Source organism: Protopterus annectens, chromosome 8.part0, assembly GCF_019279795.1.
Source record: "Protopterus annectens isolate FY-2018-M chromosome 8.part0, PAN1.0, whole genome shotgun sequence".
In the NCBI taxonomy this organism is placed as follows: Eukaryota; Metazoa; Chordata; order Ceratodontiformes; family Protopteridae; genus Protopterus; species Protopterus annectens.
Genome location: NC_056741.1, coordinates 1149437841 through 1149445340, shown reverse-complemented (window position 1 = coordinate 1149445340; position 7500 = coordinate 1149437841).

Sequence of the window (7500 nt, the reverse complement as noted above, 5' to 3'; positions counted from 1 at the left end):
CCATTAAGTCTCTTATTAGTAACTTCCTCAATCAGGTCTAATAACATTTGGTCAGGGTACCCTCTGTTCTTAAACATTTCCCTCAGTAGTTCACATTCTATGACAAAATCAGTCATAGTACTGCACATTCTCCCTGCCCTCACCAGTTGTCCTTTTACAATTGACCGTTTCTGTTTATACGGATGGAAACTGGTGAAGTGCAGGAAAGAGTTGCAGTACGTAGCTTTCCTGAACACCGTGGATGTAAGAGTACCACTCCTGAGGTCCTTAATTAACTTGACGTCAAGGTAGTCTATCTCGTTCTCCGAGAATTGTGATGTGAATTTCAAAAACTCCGTTGTTGAGTTTAAAGTTTCAACAAATCTCATGGCTTGGGTTTCAAAACCTTTAAACAATATAAAAATATCGTCAAGGAATCTGGTGTAATACATAACAGGTTCCATTAAACCTGGAATTTTCTTTAATATGTTAGCCTCCCAATAACCCATTACATAGTTGGCAACGCCAGCCCCACAAGGGGAGCCCATCGCTACTCCTCGTTTTTGGAGAAAAAATTCTCCGTTGAAGGTGAAGTAATTTGATGTTAGTACTATATCAAGCAGTTCCGTCACTAAATTCCCTTCACATCTAGAGGCCCCACATTCCTGGAGCATCAGACCTATCCACTCCACCACTTCTTGATGCGGTATGGAAGTGTATAGGTCTACCACATCAATGGTTAAGAAGTTGTTCTCACAATTATAAGGAATAGCACTGATATTCTCAAGGAAAGACAAAGAGTCTTTACAAATGCTAGATATGGCTGTCATATACTTATCTAATATGTTAGTGATAAGTTTGGAACAGGGGTATGTGATGGAAGACCTTCCATCAATCAAGGCCCTCATGGGGGGATTTTTTATATCTTTATGAATCTTGGGGATTCCAAACATAACAGGTACTTTAGGTAAATTTATATCTATGTAATTGTACAAATCACTGTCTATTTTTCCTAATAGGAACAGGTCCCTAAAGTAACCCCTGATTCTTTGATATTTTCCATTCACTTCACTCATAGATGATTTGGTAAAAGCATTACTGTTCAATACTTCAGTCATCTTCCCATTATAGGTGATGTTGTCTAGTAACACCAGCCCTCCACCTTTATCAGGTTTTATTAAGCGTACAGGTAGACGGCAAAGTTCGTCTAACAGTGCAACTTGCTCCCTAGTGATATTAAAATCACTTCTGTTATGGATTTTACTATTGTTACTAGCTAGAAACCTAAAATCCACCTCACATGTGTTCTCAAATAATTGTAACACTGTGTGTAATGGTGGGTTGAAAACACTAGACAGTTTTAAAACTGGTAAATTACCTTCACTACCTCCTGCAGTGACATTGTTTGTCTCATGTTGTTGATTGAACAGTAGTTTTAAATTCAATTTCCTCACAAAGCATTTTAACTCTATTATTTCTCTAGAAATGCTCCCTGATCTACTTGGCACAAAAGAATTACCAAATGCTAGTAATTCAATTAATTGTTCATCTAGAATGATGTCCGAAAAGTTATAAATCTTAAAATCCCCTTTCCTATTAGTCAATATAATAGGTTTTTCATTCACAGTAGGTACGTGTGATGTACTAGGTGACAAAGGACAGGTAATACCCGAGTCAACTACTAGTTGGGCCTGTTTTTCCTCCTGTTCATGTAAGGCCTGCTGTTGCGTTGTCCTAAAAAATTATTATTGCCATTACTAGAATTAGCCATTCTGTTATTGGAATTTACATTGTGCTGGTTACCACTAGTTCCTCCATTACTTCTAGCAAAACTTTTTATTCTATTACTACGTCTGGGTCCTGTACTAACCTGACCCTCTGTATCTTCCTCAATAATGTCATCCAAACCAAAATTATCAACCACTGTTTCAGACACCTGGGTATTACTTATGTGGTTTGAAGAGATTGTATCAGACATCAATAGTTTTGGGTATGCACTGTTATTGAGGTAGGCTGTCCTATCTCTTAACAATTTTTTATTTTTATTAGCTTTCAGCTTTAATAATAAAGTGTCAATACTGGACAGTATCCGACCATAGTCGAACCTATATCTAGTAAAGTCCAAGTCATTTTTAATGTCATTGTCCAAACTGTTGATCTCCTCCATCAGTAAGTCAGCTTTCAGGCCGTAATGTTTAATTATAAGCTGTAAAAGTTGAACACCCTGCTGTTGAAAAAGGGCCTCCAAGTCAGTATAGAAAGTCCGCTCAACTAAAAGACCTGAAGGAGCAAAGCTATTTCGCAGCCCCTTTGGTATCAAATTTTCAGCAATACATTGCCTAAAGTAGGCTGACTCCAATTGTAGTTTTTTTAATTTAAGCAGTTTTTCATCAAACAGTTTCAATTTATCTGTTAGACACTCATTTTTAGCGTTCAGTTCAACATTACTATTTTGCGTACCTTGGAGCCCAAAAGACAAATGCGCTGTGTCTAATAACCAGTCGTTTAAGTTAGGTAAACCAGAATTTACACCGTCTACTCTGTTATTCTGAGTTACTGTGGTGGTTACCTCTCGTGAATTGGAGCGTACATCCGCGACATTACTCCTTGCAGCTCTGGCATAATCAAACGCTTGCCCGGATCCTTCCTGGTTGTCTAGTTGACTTTCCGGGAATAACAGTTCTCCAAAAGAGTTGTTAGGTAACACTGTAGAAAGGTTACCAGGCGGTCGTTGTCCACTCGGTTGCCCAGCAGGAATCCAATCTTCAGAACTGGTCTGGCTTAGCACTTGCGGATTACCAGTACACGCAACAGGTGGTAGACGCATCGCATGTTGTATCTTGTCCATCCGAGAATTAAGCTGGTCAAGTCTGCGAGAAAGACCGGCTAGTAAGCCGGTAACATCAATGTTGGTGCCTTCGTTACCACTTGACATGGTATTGTTGATCTGTGGGCTGCCTGGACTAACAGGGCTCCTCGTAGCCATAAACAAACACTCGAGAAACAATTAAAAGACCAAAAAAGAACCGGTCCATGCCCAAAAAAAGTGTTTTTGTACTGTACAGACAACAGTTGTTTATGATATCAGTATTTAATACTGAAGCACAACAAGGATACTAGTTAGTAATAACTTATACACTTTAGTTTAGGTTGACTTTTGATGTAGCTTTCAGCTATGGTTACGTTGTATATACATATTTTTAATAACAAACTGTTAGTCAGAAACATTGATGCTAAGTGTAGCATGTTTTATGTGGTTAATGGAAGTATATTTTTTATTATACATTTTTTAATTTTATTTTTACATTTTCTAATATGTGAGCTGGTTTTCTGCATAATGTTTTAAACTAGTTGCAATAAGTGAGCGCAAAGGCGCTTTCAGGTTCAAACGCAATACGCAACTTTGTTTAATTTTAGGAAATTGGTTAATGTCATTTCCTGTTTTCAGGATATTTATGTAGTGTCTTTTACTGGCACATTACTTTTACCTCTGATGAAGCTGCATACAATTGTGGCGAAAACGCTCTGTTTTATTCTGTTAATAAAATTGCGTTAAGGATTTATTTGTGGAGCTGCTGTTTGCTGACAAGGGGCCTCTGACTTGGTTCTTTTTTGGTCTTTTAATTGTTTCTCGAGTGTTTGTTTATGGCTACGAGGAGCCCTGTTAGTCCAGGCAGCCCACAGATCAACAATACCATGTCAAGTGGTAACGAAGGCACCAACATTGATGTTACCGGCTTACTAGCCGGTCTTTCTCGCAGACTTGACCAGCTTAATTCTCGGATGGACGAGATACAACATGCGATGCATCTACCACCTGTTGCGTGTACTGGTAATCCGCAAGTGCTAAGCCAGACCAGTTCTGAAGATTGGATTCCTGCTGGGCAACCGAGTGGACAACGACCGCCTGGTAAACTTTCTACAGTGTTACCTAACAACTCTTTTGGAGAACTGTTATTCCCGGAAAGTCAACTAGACAACCAGGAAGGGTCCGGGCAAGCGTTTGATTATGCCAGAGCTGCAAGGAGTAATGTCGCGGATGTACGCTCCAATTCACGAGAGGTAACCACCACAGTAACTCAGAATAACAGAGTAGACGGTGTAAATTCTGGTTTACCTAACTTAAACGACTGGTTATTAGACACAGCGCATTTGTCTTTTGGGCTCCAAGGTACGCAAAATAGTAATGTTGAACTGAACGCTAAAAATGAGTGTCTAACAGATAAATTGAAACTGTTTGATGAAAAACTGCTTAAATTAAAAAAACTACAATTGGAGTCAGCCTACTTTAGGCAATGTATTGCTGAAAATTTGATACCAAAGGGGCTGCGAAATAGCTTTGCTCCTTCAGGTCTTTTAGTTGAGCGGACTTTCTATACTGACTTGGAGGCCCTTTTTCAACAGCAGGGCGTTCAACTTTTACAGCTTATAATTAAACATTACGGCCTGAAAGCTGACTTACTGATGGAGGAGATCAACAGTTTGGACAATGACATTAAAAATGACTTGGACTTTACTAGATATAGGTTCGACTATGGTCGGATACTGTCCAGTATTGACACTTTATTATTAAAGCTGAAAGCTAATAAAAATAAAAAATTGTTAAGAGATAGGACAGCCTACCTCAATAACAGTGCATACCCAAAACTATTGATGTCTGATACAATCTCTTCAAACCACATAAGTAATACCCAGGTGTCTGAAACAGTGGTTGATAATTTTGGTTTGGATGACATTATTGAGGAAGATACAGAGGGTCAGGTTAGTACAGGACCCAGACGTAGTAATAGAATAAAAAGTTTTGCTAGAAGTAATGGAGGAACTAGTGGTAACCAGCACAATGTAAATTCCAATAACAGAATGGCTAATTCTAGTAATGGCAATAATAATTTTTTAGGACAACGCAACAGCAGGCCTTACATGAACAGGAGGAAAAACAGGCCCAACTAGTAGTTGACTCGGGTATTACCTGCCCTTTGTCACCTAGTACATCACACGTACCTACTGTGAATGAAAAACCTATTATATTGACTAATAGGAAAGGGGATTTTAAGATTTATAACTTTTCGGACATCATTGTAGATGAACAATTAATTGAATTACTAGCATTTGGTAATTCTTTTGTGCCAAGTAGATCAGGGAGCATTTCTAGAGAAATAATAGAGTTAAAATGCTTTGTGAGGAAATTGAATTTAAAACTACTGTTCAATCAACAACATGAGACAAACAATGTCACTGCAGGAGGTAGTGAAGGTAATTTACCAGTTTTAAAACTGTCTAGTGTTTTCAACCCACCATTACACACAGTGTTACAATTATTTGAGAACACATGTGAGGTGGATTTTAGGTTTCTAGCTAGTAACAATAGTAAAATCCATAACAGAAGTGATTTTAATATCACTAGGGAGCAAGTTGCACTGTTAGACGAACTTTGCCGTCTACCTGTACGCTTAATAAAACCTGATAAAGGTGGAGGGCTGGTGTTACTAGACAACATCACCTATAATGGGAAGATGACTGAAGTATTGAACAGTAATGCTTATACCAAATCATCTATGAGTGAAGTGAATGGAAAATATCAAAGAATCAGGGGTTACTTTAGGGACCTGTTCCTATTAGGAAAAATAGACAGTGATTTGTGCAATTACATAGATATAAATTTACCAAAAGTACCTGTTATGTTTGGAATCCCCAAGATTCATAAAGATATAAAAAATCCCCCCATGAGGGCCTTGATTGATGGAAGGTCTTCCATCACATACCCCTGTTCCAAACTTATCACTAACATATTAGATAAGTATATGACAGCCATATCTAGCATTTGTAAAGACTCTTGGTCTTTCCTTGAGAATATCAGTGCTATTCCTTATAATTGTGAGAACAACTTCTTAACCATTGATGTGGTAGACCTATACACTTCCATACCGCATCAAGAAGCGGTGGAGTGGATAGGTCTGATGCTCCAGGAATGTGGGGCCTCTAGATGTGAAGTGGATTTAGTGACGGAACTGCTTGATATAGTACTAACATCAAATTACTTCACCTTCAACGGAGAATTTTTTCTCCAAAAACGAGGAGTAGCGATGGGCTCCCCTTGTGGGGCTGGCGTTGCCAACTATGTAATGGGTTATTGGGAGGCTAACATATTAAAGAAAATTCCAGGTATAATGGAACCTGTTATGTATTACACCAGATTCCTTGATGATATTTTTATATTGTTTAAAGGTTTTGAAACCCAAGCCATGAGATTTGTTGAAACTTTAAACTCAACAACGGAGTTTTTGAAATTCACATCACAATTCTCGGAGAACGAGATAGACTACCTTGACGTCAAGTTAATTAAGGACCTCAGGAGTGGTAGTCTTACATCCACGGTGTTCAGGAAATCTACGTACTGCAACTCTTTTCTGCACTTCACCAGTTTCCATCCGTATAAACAGAAACGGTCAATTGTAAAAGGACAACTGGTGAGGGCAGGGAGAATGTGCAGTACTATGACTGATTTTGTCATAGAATGTGAACTACTGAGGGAAATGTTTAAGAACAGAGGGTACCCTGACCAAATGTTATCAGACCTGATTGAGGAAGTTACTAATAAGAGACTTAATGGTTTTTATAAACCTTTACTAGTACAATCGGTCTTCACACAGGTTGATCTCCACACTGACGCAAGTTTAGTCGGGCTGAACTCGAGTAATGATGAGCTTGGTGCGAGTACGCTTGTAGTAAAGCAATGTGATTTCGCATTAAGTTTCATTACCACTTACAGTAGGAATTCCCAAGGAATTTTAGACATAATACGTAAGAACTGGCACTTCATAAACTCCAATTCTTATCTGACTGAAAAGTTAGGCAGTACACCTAGGATCATTTTTAGAAGATCCAACAACCTCAAGGAAATGTTACAAAGGGATACATCACAATACACATTTAATAAAAAGAGAGGGATGCAGCAATGTGGTTTCTGTAAGTTTTGTAACAGGGTAAAAACAGGTGAAACATTTGTGGTGAGGGATAAAAAATACCTTATCCGCTTTCCATTAAACTGTGAGAGTAAATCTATTATATACATAGCTATGTGTGACTGTTGCCAAGCGTTCTACATCGGAAAGACGGACCGTAGGGTCCGAGACCGGATGTATGAACATCTTTATGCCATCAGGAATGGAAGGAGTGAGAACGCTTTGGCAAAACATGTTGAAATGAACCCAGGCCATGGTTTCCACTTCATGGCCATTGACCATGTACCATTGAAGGCCAGGGGTGGCCCATTCTCATTAATACTGGAGAACCGGGAATTAGAATGGCAGTTGCGTCTGGATGCGTTTAGACATCCTGGACTTAATAGCAATTGCAATATTGCACTGGTATTGAAACTAAGAAGTTACCTTAGATAAATTAACTTGTGTAAAATGTATCCATCATAGGTACTCACACTAGTTGAATATTTGTATAGGTTAGGATGTGGTCCATGCCCAAAAAAAGTGTTTTTGTACTGTACAGACAACAGTTGTTTATGAT